Source organism: Netta rufina (assembly GCF_964035555.1).
Source record: "Netta rufina genome assembly, chromosome: 21".
Taxonomy (NCBI): domain Eukaryota; kingdom Metazoa; phylum Chordata; class Aves; order Anseriformes; family Anatidae; genus Netta; species Netta rufina.
Window position 1 is genome coordinate 1,455,739 of NC_140145.1, and position 12,154 is coordinate 1,467,892.

Here is a 12,154-nt window from a genome sequence, read left to right on the forward strand (position 1 = left end):
TCTCGACACGGGTAGGACAGAGAGAAGCATGTCCTCCAAGCATCACCAACAAGCTTGTAGGCCATGCGTAATAGAACCACTGTGCTATCTGGGGCAGATGTTTTCCTCCTGGTCACCTTTCCTCCAAGGAGGTCTATCAGTCTGCCAGGGTTCCCAGCTTGTGCAGGGCAGCAGGGTCACCTTCTGGGTGACACTGAGGCCGTTTCATGGCACACAGGGCTGGGAGCCCTTCTGAGCTGGAAGTTTCATCTCCACTTTGGGATGCTGCATCCTGACCCCAAGCCACACACACACATGACCCAAATGTGTCCTGGTGCAAGGCTAGGTTCAGGCTCAGGGCCTGGCAGGTGGAAGTGCTGCAGGGATTTCGGCCATGGCCATAGCTCTCCTCTGGACCATCTCCCCACCAGGCTGTGGTTCAGGTTTGGGGCTGGCCATGTTCTCTTGGCACTACCAGCTGAGGTCAGTTTGTGTCACCCAAGGGTTAATGGCTCTAAACCATGCTGCTAAAGCCATCTTCTGGTTTCAATTTAACTTCACATTTGCGTGTGGATTAGACTCAAGGATGTTCATACTCACTTAATAATCTCCCTTCTTAGGCACTGCTGAGATTAGTGCCGGCTGCCAGAGCCAGGGAAGGAAGGGGAACATTTAACACTTGTCTCCCTGAGAAGTGACCCCACTTTCCCAGGTCCCAGCAGGCAAGGAGAGCTGGAAACCTGGCTGAGAAGCCATAATGATGTTCTGGGGCAGATGTGTGCTCAGCAGGGTCTCCTCATCCAGCAGATTTGGACCCCGGCACTACCCTAATCTTGTGAGTGTGTCAAGAGCAGGGACACGGGGCACCAAGGTCTGTAGGTTCTCCTGCAGAGCTCCATGCAGCAGGTCACGACTGGAAGCCCCAAGTCCTGGTGATGCAGCGTGTGAGATGGAGGTCATCCACACAAACCCACCAAGAGACTCAAGCTGACCTCCCAAGCCCAGGGAAGCCCAACATCACCACTGGCCCCGGCACGCAGCCCTCAGAGGTTCACCTTGGCCTTCCCCTGCCCTTCCCTCATCAGACTTGAACATCGTGCAGCAAAAAAAATGTTTTTGGAGTACAAGCAAATGTGTCCTGCAAAGTAGTCTAAACACAGCATGAGGAAACAGAAACATGGGGCCAGTCTCTGAGAACAGCAAAAATAACGTGGGGCTCCCCTCTCACAGCCCAGCCCCTTGCCTTCTCTGCAGCACGGCCCTGGGGACATGGGGCTGGCATTAGGCTGGCAGGCCATGCCAGGGCTGTCCCTAGCCCAGGAGCAAGCCGGGTGCCCAGCCAGTCAGGGGCACACAGCTTCTCCACCATGCTGGGGGATGGAAGACACCATGGAGACTAAGAACTCTGTTTCAGACAGGGTTGTGTTGGTACCTCTAGTCTGATGGGGCTCCTCATGGCCCCATGCAGGCTCTCTGCAGGACTACTGCTGTCCCCAGAGGAGGACAAGGAGGTGAGCACCTCCCTTCCCAGAGTTCTGCCCAGCAGACCAGTGCTGGGGACATTCCTCCAGACACTGGTCGTGGTCTTGGTGCCACAGCAAAGGGAAGGCATGGTGCCTCGGGCTTGCAGGCAAGGAAAAGTGCTGTGAGCCTCACGCAGGACCAGGAGGATCAGCTATGCCAGAGGACGTTGTGTGGAGAAGAGCAATGAAGCTGGTGAAGAGACTGGAAAAACAGGAGTTATGAGGAGCAGGTCGTGGAATGGGGCCGTTTAGTCTGGAGAAAGGGAGGCTAAGGGGACACCTCATTGCAACTCTCTGCAACTGCCCAGAAGGAGGCTGCAGTGAGGAAGGTGTCAGTTGCTTTTCTGAGTTGACAAGCAATAGGACATGAGGAAATGGTCTTAGGTTGCACCAGGGGAGGTTTAGATTGGACATTAGGAAGAATTTCTTCCCAGAGAGGGTGGCTGACTTTGGAACATGCTGCCTAAAGAAGTGGTGCAGTCCCCATCCCTGGTGGTATTTAAGAGACATGTGAATGTGACACTAAGGGACATGGTTTAGAGATGAGACTTGGTAGGTTGGGTTGGTGTCTGAACTTGTTGATCTTGAAGGTCTTTTCTGATCCAGATGATTCAATGTTTTAATGATTCTATCTTAGCAATGTGACTTAGACGTGGTCCAAGTTATAGGCTTGGTCCAATGGATGTGGTCCATGGGCAACCTGCTCCAGGTGGGTCTGCATGAGCAGGAGGATCAGACAGGATGACCTCTGGAGGTATCTTCCAATCTCAGCCCTTCTGTGATTCTGTGACTTTCCCTCTCATCAACCACCAAACCTGCTCTTCTCAGCACCATTTCCCTCCTCCAAGTCCCGGTCCCTAGTGAATGCAGCAGCAGGTGGTTCCTCTCTTCCCATCCTTCAGTGCTTGCTCAGAAGACACAGGGACTGCATAGCTTGTGGTGGACCCTTGCCAAAGTGGCCCTGACATTCAGCTTAGAGCTGCTGGGCTCGCACACACATTTCCTAGGGGAGCAGCAGGCTCAGACCTCTGTGAAGGTCCCTGTCCTTGGGCCACAGAGCCTCACAGTACTGGTGGCTCTCCATGGCTCTGGGCTTCTTGGGGCAGCCACTGTGGCTTGCAGGATGCTGCAGGATCTCCATCTGCGGCTTCAGAGCTCTCCTGCTCATCAGACATGCGCAGCCCCCATGGCTCTTCACCTAGGACCACACTCTTTCATTTCATGTCCAGGTTTTGGGCTCCTGGCAGCCTGGATAGTCCTTGTGCCGAAAGGAATGTGATCACATTAGGCGGTCCTCACCAGAGCAGACAGGGTCCTCACCTCCCTGGCTCAGAGTCCTGCAGAGATTTGAAGGAAGTGGAAAGGAGAAAAAGGGAGCTTTTAACATAAAACATCTGGCATGTTATTCTGCCTTGGACGCTATAGAATGGGAGAGAAACATATCCTCTGGGCAGAGGGGAGGAAAGGGGAGATTTCTGGATGTAGCTAGTGAGGGGCACAAGACATGCTGGGCAGGGTCTCCATGTGGCCCGTGCTCCTGTGTCCCCACTGGGCATGAAGGGACACAGCCCTGAGGGGACGTGCTCAGAGCCATGCCTTTGGGGGTGCCCTGCACCTTCTGTTGTCTGAAGGTCATCTGGCTGTCCCCAAACCTTAGGACAGAGCAGCCCACAGCCCACGAGCAAGGTCCCGTGTTTCATTTGGGAGGAGGAAACTTGGCACCCGGAGCAGGGGGGAGCTGGGAGGGTGAAGCAGGGTCCAGCAGGCTGCAGGGGGTGTCAGGGAACAGACCGTGCCCGGGATAGAGCTGTGAAATACTTGGTAGGCTCTCAAGCTGGCAGCAAAACGAGCTCAGATGGACTCAAACATCGTTTCCACCTGGTCTGAGAGCCATCCAGAAGAGGCAGTGTGCTGAGCAGAGCTGAGATCAGAGCCTTGCAGTGACCCAGGCTAATGCTCCCTTTTATCACCCGGCTTTAAACACACGCTTTTATGATGTGCGAGAAAGGGGCATATGGTTCTCTAATTAACTCAAGAGTGCTGAGTTGTGAAGTGCTGCGAGGAAAAGCAGCTACAGCAGAGAAGGCAGGGGCGATGTCAGAGCAGCCCTGTCCTCTGCCAAGCGTCCCAGGGGGGAGACGTCTTCAGCAAGGGCACTGCACATCTGGGGGAGCTTGGACAGCTCTTCTCTGCGAAGTATTTGCCCTTGAAAGATTTGAGGGAATCCACCCAAAACCTGACAAATACTGTGTTCACGTAGTGGATGCTCTCATGCAGCAGTTCCCGGGGAAGCTCGCAGCGGGGTTGGTTGTGCTTTATTCTCGTTTTGCCGGTGCTCTGCTCTTTGTGTGTGCATTCACATGTCCGTGCTGCCTGCATCCAGCTGGACCAAAGGCGTTTCTGAACGCTTCCCAACTGCCTGTACTGTGATGCCCACAGCCAGTCTGGGGACCCCCGGGATGGTGAGACACCTTCAGCATTTCCCACATCTCCCCACAGCCAGGTGTTGTGCTGTTTTACCTGGAAACAGAATTCCTGTGTTTTCTATCCTTGAAAGCAAGACTAACTCTTGAGTCATTTGGTATAAGAGGGAAATGCTTCTTTTGTTCTGAAACATGGTGGCTAGTTGGGCTGTTTTTGTTTAGCTTTAAGATATAACTGGTTCCATGCTAGATTGAAAAATTCTGGGAATTTCACTTTGAAAAGTGAAATATTATGTTAATTTTTATTTATGTATTTATTTATTTATTTTGTCTGAAGCTTCTTTACCCTGAGGCAATGTTCTACAGTTTAATAAAATAATAATAATAATAAAGGTATTAAGTTGAAATATTAGCCACTTGCTAGCTACAAATGACATCCTAATTCTTAATTGGCTCAGTTAAGCTGATGCATTACTGTGGGCAATGGGAAATGGGATCTGGTGGCAGAGCAGAGACGAATTTGAAAGTCATAGGACAGCTTCAGCCATGCACACTCTTGAGGACATCAGTCGCTGGTTTTGGCAAGTGGCTGATGCTGGGTTGCTCCTACCATGGGGACCGGGTGTCTCAAGCCTAAAAACTTACCATGTGCACAAGCAGGTGGCAGGAGGGACAGTCCTTGTTCTGGCCTTGTTCCTGGGAGAACATGAGACAGCGACAGTGAGTGTCGTGTCACTGGGAATAGAGCACTCGAGGGATGGAGATGCCATTGCTCCAGGGAATGGGTGAAACTCTGAAAGAGCCAGGAGATGAACTCAGTGATGGCTGTGACCCTGCACAGGGGGGAGACTGTGGAGTTAAGGTGGGGTTTTAACTGAAAGTGAGGAATTTCTGGCCCTACAGAAATGCCCAAGCACCAGGGGCTGCGGGTGGACAGTGGGGAAGGACTAGAGACAGCCCAGGCCCTGAGGAGGAGGCGAGGAGCAGGACCACCAGCCTTGGCCCCTCCACCTGCACTGGGGGGCACTGGCAGCACCCACCCGCCTGCCCCTGCCCTGTGCCCTCGCGGCCCCGCTCTCCCCCGACGTCTCCCTGCTCTCCCGGCTCCTCTTGTGTCCTCATCTGACTCCTGCTGGCCAGCCTGCCGGGAGGAAACAGCGTGCATTGGTGTCGGGCCAGGGCTCCGCTTGTGCTGCAGCTCGCTGCCAGACTGCAGGGCTAGCGGCCGGTCCCGCCCCGGCGCTCTCCCCTCCAGGGGGCTGCGCTTTGGGGCTCGCTGCTCTGCCCAGACAGGCTGGTGGGAACCTAAGGGCTTCAAGACCTGCCAGGTCTGGGCAGCAGCTCCCAGGGCTCCTCGGGAGGGCAGCTAAACCCGACAGGCAGACAGAGCCCGTTGTAAGCCAAGAGCTGTGACAGGCTTGATGGAAGCAATGTGGTCAAACAGCCCCAAAAAGTGCATGGTGTCCAAGGCCAGCTTGCTTGTCTCCCCCAACCAGGGCTCAAGCAGTGTAACAGTATCTATCACCTCCTTCTCACTGGAGAAAAAAGCAAGGTGCTTCTGATCCCTCTGCCCTAACGAGGTGCAGCTCTGGAGCCCTGGGGTCTGCAGGCTGGGTGCAGCACCCCCTTCCCATCCCACAGAGCAGCCACCCAGAGGGAAACGTGGGCTGGAGACTTGTTGGGAAGGATGTTTCCAGCATGGTTGCTAGCTGGAGGAGTGGGACCACTGTTGGCCAACTGTCCCAGAGGAAGAGGGAAAGGCTGTGCTGTACAGAGCCCAGCAGGCAGGATGAGACCAGCAGGGCACAGCCTGTGAGGGGGTCTGGTCGCTGCTCTGGTAGGAGGCGAAGAGCAGCACCGGCTTGGGAAGAGTGGGCTGGAGAGGGCCAGGAGGACACTGGAAGAGCCTTGCAGGGAGGATGCTCTGGTGGAGCTTCAGGAGGTGTGAGTTGATCCTGGCTGGTGCTGGGGTGAAATGTGCCCCTGATCCCACCAGCTCAGATCCCCGCACCTCCTGTGCCTGCACTGCTCCCATCCCTGGTGTTTCTAACGCCAGCCCAGGAACTTCTGGGCCTGCTTCTGTCCAGCTCCTCTGCTTTGGTGTCACCACCCCGGGATGCTGGCATCTCCTCGTGGCCACTGCTCTGCAGCACCAACCCCTCTCTCCTCATCTATCCATGGAGCTCTCTTTTCCCCCAGTTCCCTGATTTTTACACCAGGTTCCCAACCCTCCTCACTCCTCCAGCTCTCCTTGTGCTAGTTCAGTCACCTCCTTGGCCCAGCCCTGGTCCCCTCTGCCTTCCCCTCCTGCCCCAAGACTGCAGAGCATTGTGATGGAAGCCCCCAACATGGCTGGACTACCGATCCATGACACCCACCACTTCTCTGGGTTCCTCACCACACCATCAGAGTCACCATCCCCATGCTCACTTTTCCAGCAGCCTGGGCAGAGCCACCAGCTCACACACCTGCAGCCAGCTGCAGCCCTGCTGGAAAGGGCATTTTAGGGAGATTTCTGTAATTCCCCAGCAAGTACACCATGAAATACTGGATTTAATCACACATGTGGTGCTCCTTTGGGAGTCAGACAGCAGGGCTGCAGATTGCTCTGAACCAACCTCCTTTGATAGGTGTTTTGGCTCAGGGCACTCAGCTCAAGGTGACCCCACAGCTAGGCAGATCCCTCCCAGCCCCCAGGTTCCCTTGAAAGGGGAAGGGACGTGTCTTGGAGACCTTGCGGGGAGTTCCCATTCCTTGCAAGGGCACTCTTTGGCTATGGACATCTCTGAGATGCTGCTGCTCCAGGCCTTGTCAACATCAGCAAATACATCACTCCTCTCACAGGGTTTTTCAATCCCCTTTCCTGGCATCACGTGGCTGGGGGAGACTCAGATTTCACTCTTCTGAAAGGAAAATGCAAAGTCCTTCTGGGTGCACAGAAATGCTGCAGGCATAAACCTTACAGCTTAAAAAGCAGAAAAGCAGAACACAAGAAACCATACCAGTATGTGCTTTTTTTTTTTTTTTTTTTTTTTCTTCTTTTTAATAAGTCTTAATTTGAAGCTCTGCTCGTGATTCTTGGGCTCTGACTCATGCTCAGGATTATCAGTGCTCTGGGAGCCATCGCCTGGCATTTGCAGGGTGCGCTGGAGGGAGGGAGGCAGCCCAGCCCTGCCTGCTATATGTTTCCCCTCAACACCACAAGGATCTGGCTGCAAGATAATCGAGCTCCACCGCCTTTTCCTTAGGGCCCCTCTGTGCTACAGACACAAACTGGAGCGCAGGCAGTGTCTAAAGTTCATGTTCTGGCTGAGCGTTACCAGTTACATCGCTGTGCTCGATTGCCCACAGCTCGCTTCAGTTCTCCCCTTCTGCATTGAGATTTTCCAGCCTCGGTCTGTGCACAAAGGCCATTTGAAGGAAAGTCTCTTTGAACACGCTTTGGCCATTTCAGAGTATAATGGCAGGGAAAAGCAACATCTCCATAATAAACATACCCATTTTTCTTTCAAGGATACAAAACAATCTTCCAATTTTTAAGTGGCTCTACTGCTGAAACTGCTGGGGGTCAGAGCTGACATCTGGCAGGGAATCAGTCCCGACCGAGAACAACTGCGGAGCCTTCCAGTAAACACTGCATTTCAGTTGCTGAAAGTTATATCCACCCAGGCACAGCATGCGTTGCAGTGATGGTACCTTTTAATCAACGCTTGGAAAGCTCACAAGCAGCCTGAGGAAGGACAAAAACAGCCTCTTGCACGATCTGACCAAATATCCCCGGCACAAAGAGGTTTCAGCGAGCGGGGTGCGCACGGCCTGGCGTTACCTATCAGCAGCAGATGTTTAGCTGTCCTTGAGAAGGACAATGTGAATGAGATGTATGGAGCCAGGACCACTAAATCCCTCCTTGGCCAGCTTTAGATTATAACAGCTCAATGATACATCACCGAAGACTTCCCAGAACTACATAAATACCAAAGAGAATTCGATATAAATCATAGAAGGATTTAGGTTGGGAGGGACGTCTGGAGGTCTCCGGCCCAGCCCCTGCGCAAGCAGGGCTAGCTCCAAAGCCAGGTCAGGGCGCTCAGCGCCTTGTCCAGGCAAGTTCTGAATATGGCCAAGGATGGAGATCCCACCAATTCTGCAGCTCATGTCCCAGGGCAACACAACCCAAGCATCACAGGTGCTGTATGCCCAAGTGCCTTAGTGCAAGGAGAGCTAGTCACCTGCAGGGAATGGAGGAGAAGATGTGAAAGAGAAGTGAGGCCTGCAGAGAAGGCACCTTCACAGGCATCCTGTGGTTGTTTGTGAATGTCCAAAAACGGTGCTGGGGTAGGTGTCCAGCCTGGGCAATGAGGGTGTTGTCTCCCCTTCACCTCTCTCCCCAAGGCAGACCCCAGTGCTGCAGCCAGGTGTTGATAAATGTTCCCGAGAGACCTCAGGGTCCCTTCGAGGCCATGGGTGACTGATGCTGTTTCTTGCGGTCATGCCAAGGCCGAGCACCCCACCACTGTATGTGGCTGCAGCTCCAGCCTCAAACCCACGGAGAAAGACCCCGTGTTGGCAAAACCTTACATTGGCAAGACCTCTTTCCATGACGACTGCAGGAAGTGACTGAGGGAGAGAAATGAGCTAATGGAAAGCTGAGACTGGGTGGGGTATGGCTGGTCTCGTGTGGACCCATTAGTTACTCGATCAAATGCTGCACACACACACATTGGGACCTTCCAGTGGCCGGCAGGGAGCCTGAGCCTGAGCCCTGGCACCCTCGGGCAGGGCCAGTCATGCTTTTCATGCTTTGAGAAATGTCTGTGCACCAAAAAGCATGGGGCATAGCTGGGAGCATGGCAATCCTACCCACAGTGTGCCCCAAAATGTGGCTTTGCTGAAACGTGTCTCATACTGCTCCAGGATGAGGATGGAGATGGAGATCTCCTCCCCGGGCCATGCTTAGAACAGCCAGTGATGCTCTAGAAGGATGCTGGTGTTTTAACAGCAGCCAGGGCTCAATTTGCAGATTTTGTGAAGGGCCAGTGGGCTCCTGGAGGGCTGGAGCAAGCAGCAGGTACAGCACCCCAAGCACACGCTGCACCCCAGCATCCCGCTGGTGGATTTCACATGAAAATAGTGAAAATAGCTCTGAACAAGGAAATTGACAAGTCTGAAGGTTTTGATTACCAAAAATTAGACTGAGCAGAGAGTTGGTTTAATTCCCAGGTACTACAGAGCCCTGTCCAGCCTCACAACCTGCCTCCTCCTGCCCCATGCCTTGAGATGCATGCCTCTGGGATGCTGCAGCAGGCAGACTTACAGAGGTCTGCATTTCAGACTGTTTGGGGTGCTAACTCATTAGCTAGCAAGTAACAGATGGTAAACCAAGGCACAAAAACATAAGGGTGCTTGCCCATGGGCAGAGGTGATGTCTCTGTCCGTTGCTGCTTGATTTCAAGACTGTAACACCAGTCTGGAAGATGTGGTGGACAAACACTAGGCACTTGCTCAGCAGAGGGATGGGGAGGTGAAATTAAAATTTTAGCCTATACAATGCCAGGCAGGACCAAGCAGATGTACCAGCCTCAGCTTCCCAAGACAGCGACAGACCCTGCTCAAGGTGATGCTGTTTGGACCCAAGCATCAGGGCAGGGCAGCAGCAAGGACCTCCGTATCCCCAGTCTCTCCCTGCTCCATGACCTCTGGGAGCACGCTGGGGCAAACCCAGTTTTCCAGACCCAACTTCAGAGCAGATATGGTGGAAAATTGTGCTCGTCGTCACTCCTCACAGACCATGGCCATCCTCCACGGGGGAGAGCAGCCCTCTGTCCCCCAGGTAGCCCTCGCTGGACTGGCATCCAAACGCAGAGCTCTGGGCTCCTCCACCACCACCAGGTCTCCTCTCCCTCTAGCTGATGCAGTGCAGACCTTCCCGTGGGTGCTGCCCTGGGCAATGGGGGATATCCCCCGCTGCAAACACATCTAAGGTTTGGATAGAGGAAAATCCCCTGACCCAGGAAGGACAGATCTCCATCCCCACAGGGTCTGCAGCATCAGCTGGACAATGTTGGGTTTGTGCTGGGGTTGGACACATCTGGGGGCCCCTTCCCCTGAGGGCATGATCTGCCCTTCACACATAGCTTTCCTTTGAGCTATGCATCCCCTGCGCTCCGCACAGGCACCGTAAAGCTGTGTCACGCCCGCCAGCATCCCGGAGCGAGCAGCGTTTCCTATGACAACGCCGTAAACACGCGCGGTGCCGGATGCTGTCCCCCCCGGGGCAGGTGTGGGGCTCCTCCGTAGCTATGGCGAAGGTGTGTTTACGGCGGTGTTTGGCCTGTTGGTGCTACCCCCGGGACAACCGGGGTGCCTGGGCGTGCAACAGCTGGGCAAGGCTGTTCGGGGTGTTAATGGGAACAGTGTGTGGCCCACGCCTGCTGGCTGTGGTGAGGAGACCCGCAGCGGGGACAGTGCACTCAAGGCACCCCTGGGGCGACCACCTCTTGGTCCACCACACGCTGCCACGCGGCCCTGGATGCAATCCCAGGCACTCTTGCTCCAGGCAGGTTTTCTCACCCAGATATTGCGCTATGCAGCAAACAGCATCTTTTTCACTCGGGCCCCTTGCTTTCTGCCTTCTCCCCTGCTTGTAGGAGCGTGCCCATAACTGTGCCTTCCTGGTGCTGGCCAAATTGCACAGCTTTTCCCCGACACTTTGCAAACTCCAGTGAAAGCTCCCAGCCCTTCCCCGCGGGCAGCTCATGGATGGCTTGGCTCTGCCGTGGCCAAATTGCAAGGGGCTTGGATCCCAGTCCCAGGCGTGAGTGCCAGGGGCGGGGAAAGCTTGCCTTGCCTCTATTCTTTCTAGGTACAAAACATGCTTTCAAAAGTCAGAGCCATTTCACTGGCAAGGGGTGGAAGCTGCTAGAGACGTCCAGCTGCCCCAGTTACAATTTCCAGCAAGGCCACATTCCCAGTCCTGCTCTCTGCATGTTTTGCAGGTACATGTATTGGGGATGTGTTCTCTGGAGCATGGCCAGTGCCACCAGGGTCTGCATGCCCATGGGTCATGCTGCTGCAAAGCTGCTCTGCACTGTTCTGTCTGTTCCTGGGCTGCTGCCCTTGCTGGAGCACAAAGAGCTTGTGTTTAACAACCGTGTGTCTCCTTCTTTGAGCACTACATCAATCAGCAGTGAGCATTCAGCTCAGCCAGCCTGGCTGTGCACGCTGCATTGTGGGGTGCTCCTTCACAACTCCCCTCCCATCCCCGAAACTGCAGCCCAGAGCCTTTTGTGGGGCTGCAGGTGAGCACAAGATGGGTGCCTGTGCAGAGTCCCAGCAGCTCCTGCATGGCCCCCTGCACCTCAGTGTGTTCCAGCACTGGGTGTGGATGCCAATGTTTTTCAGCTTTCACCCCCTGGATTTCTGGGGGCTGCAGCCATCAGCACTTTCTCTAAAATAAAGTGGGAGCTGAGATAATGCAAGTGGCCGGGCCAGGAAGGGGAGCAAGGATTCAGCTCACGTCTTCAAGTGGGCATCCAGGCTGGGGACCTCGCACCTCTCGCAGGGAGATGGGTGGATTTGCAGATTATTTGTGCTCCCAAAAGTTTCTAAAGCCGTGGAGGGAGTGCATGGAGCTGAGGGGCACAGGCCCACGAGGGAGGGGGGGGTGCAGATGGGGCATTTCCCTGCACCTGCTCCCTGTCCCCGAGCTCGTCGTGAACACCTCGAGGTGCCCTGTGCTGCGTCTGGGTTTGCGCACTGGGGTCAGAGCCGGGTCCAGCACAGCCGGGGCTGCACCCGGGGTGGGGGGATCGGCCTGGAAGGGGGGGCGACAGGCGGTTTTGCCCCGGAGCAGCCACGCTCGGCTGCACGCTGGCCAAGAACCCCCGCGCCGGGGCCTGGGGGCCGCGCTGTCTGTCCGCGGCCGGGCCTCGGGGTGAGCGCCGTGTCCCCAGGACACCCCGTCCGGGGAGGGGGCCGGGCCGCGCTGTGCCCCCCCGGCCGGACAGCCCCGGGCGCAGACGGCTCGTTTTTCCGCGAATTCCCCGTCCTGCCCTCCTGGCTGACACCCCACGGCTGCCACCTAACGGCCACCACGGGCCGAGCGGCGGGGACACGGCGGGCGGTGGCCGCGGCGGCGGGGCCGAGCCGAGCGCACGGCGGCTGCGGCCCGAACCCGCGGGTCCCCGCCGCCTCCCCGAGCCCCAGCACGGGCCCTGTCGGGGCCGGGAC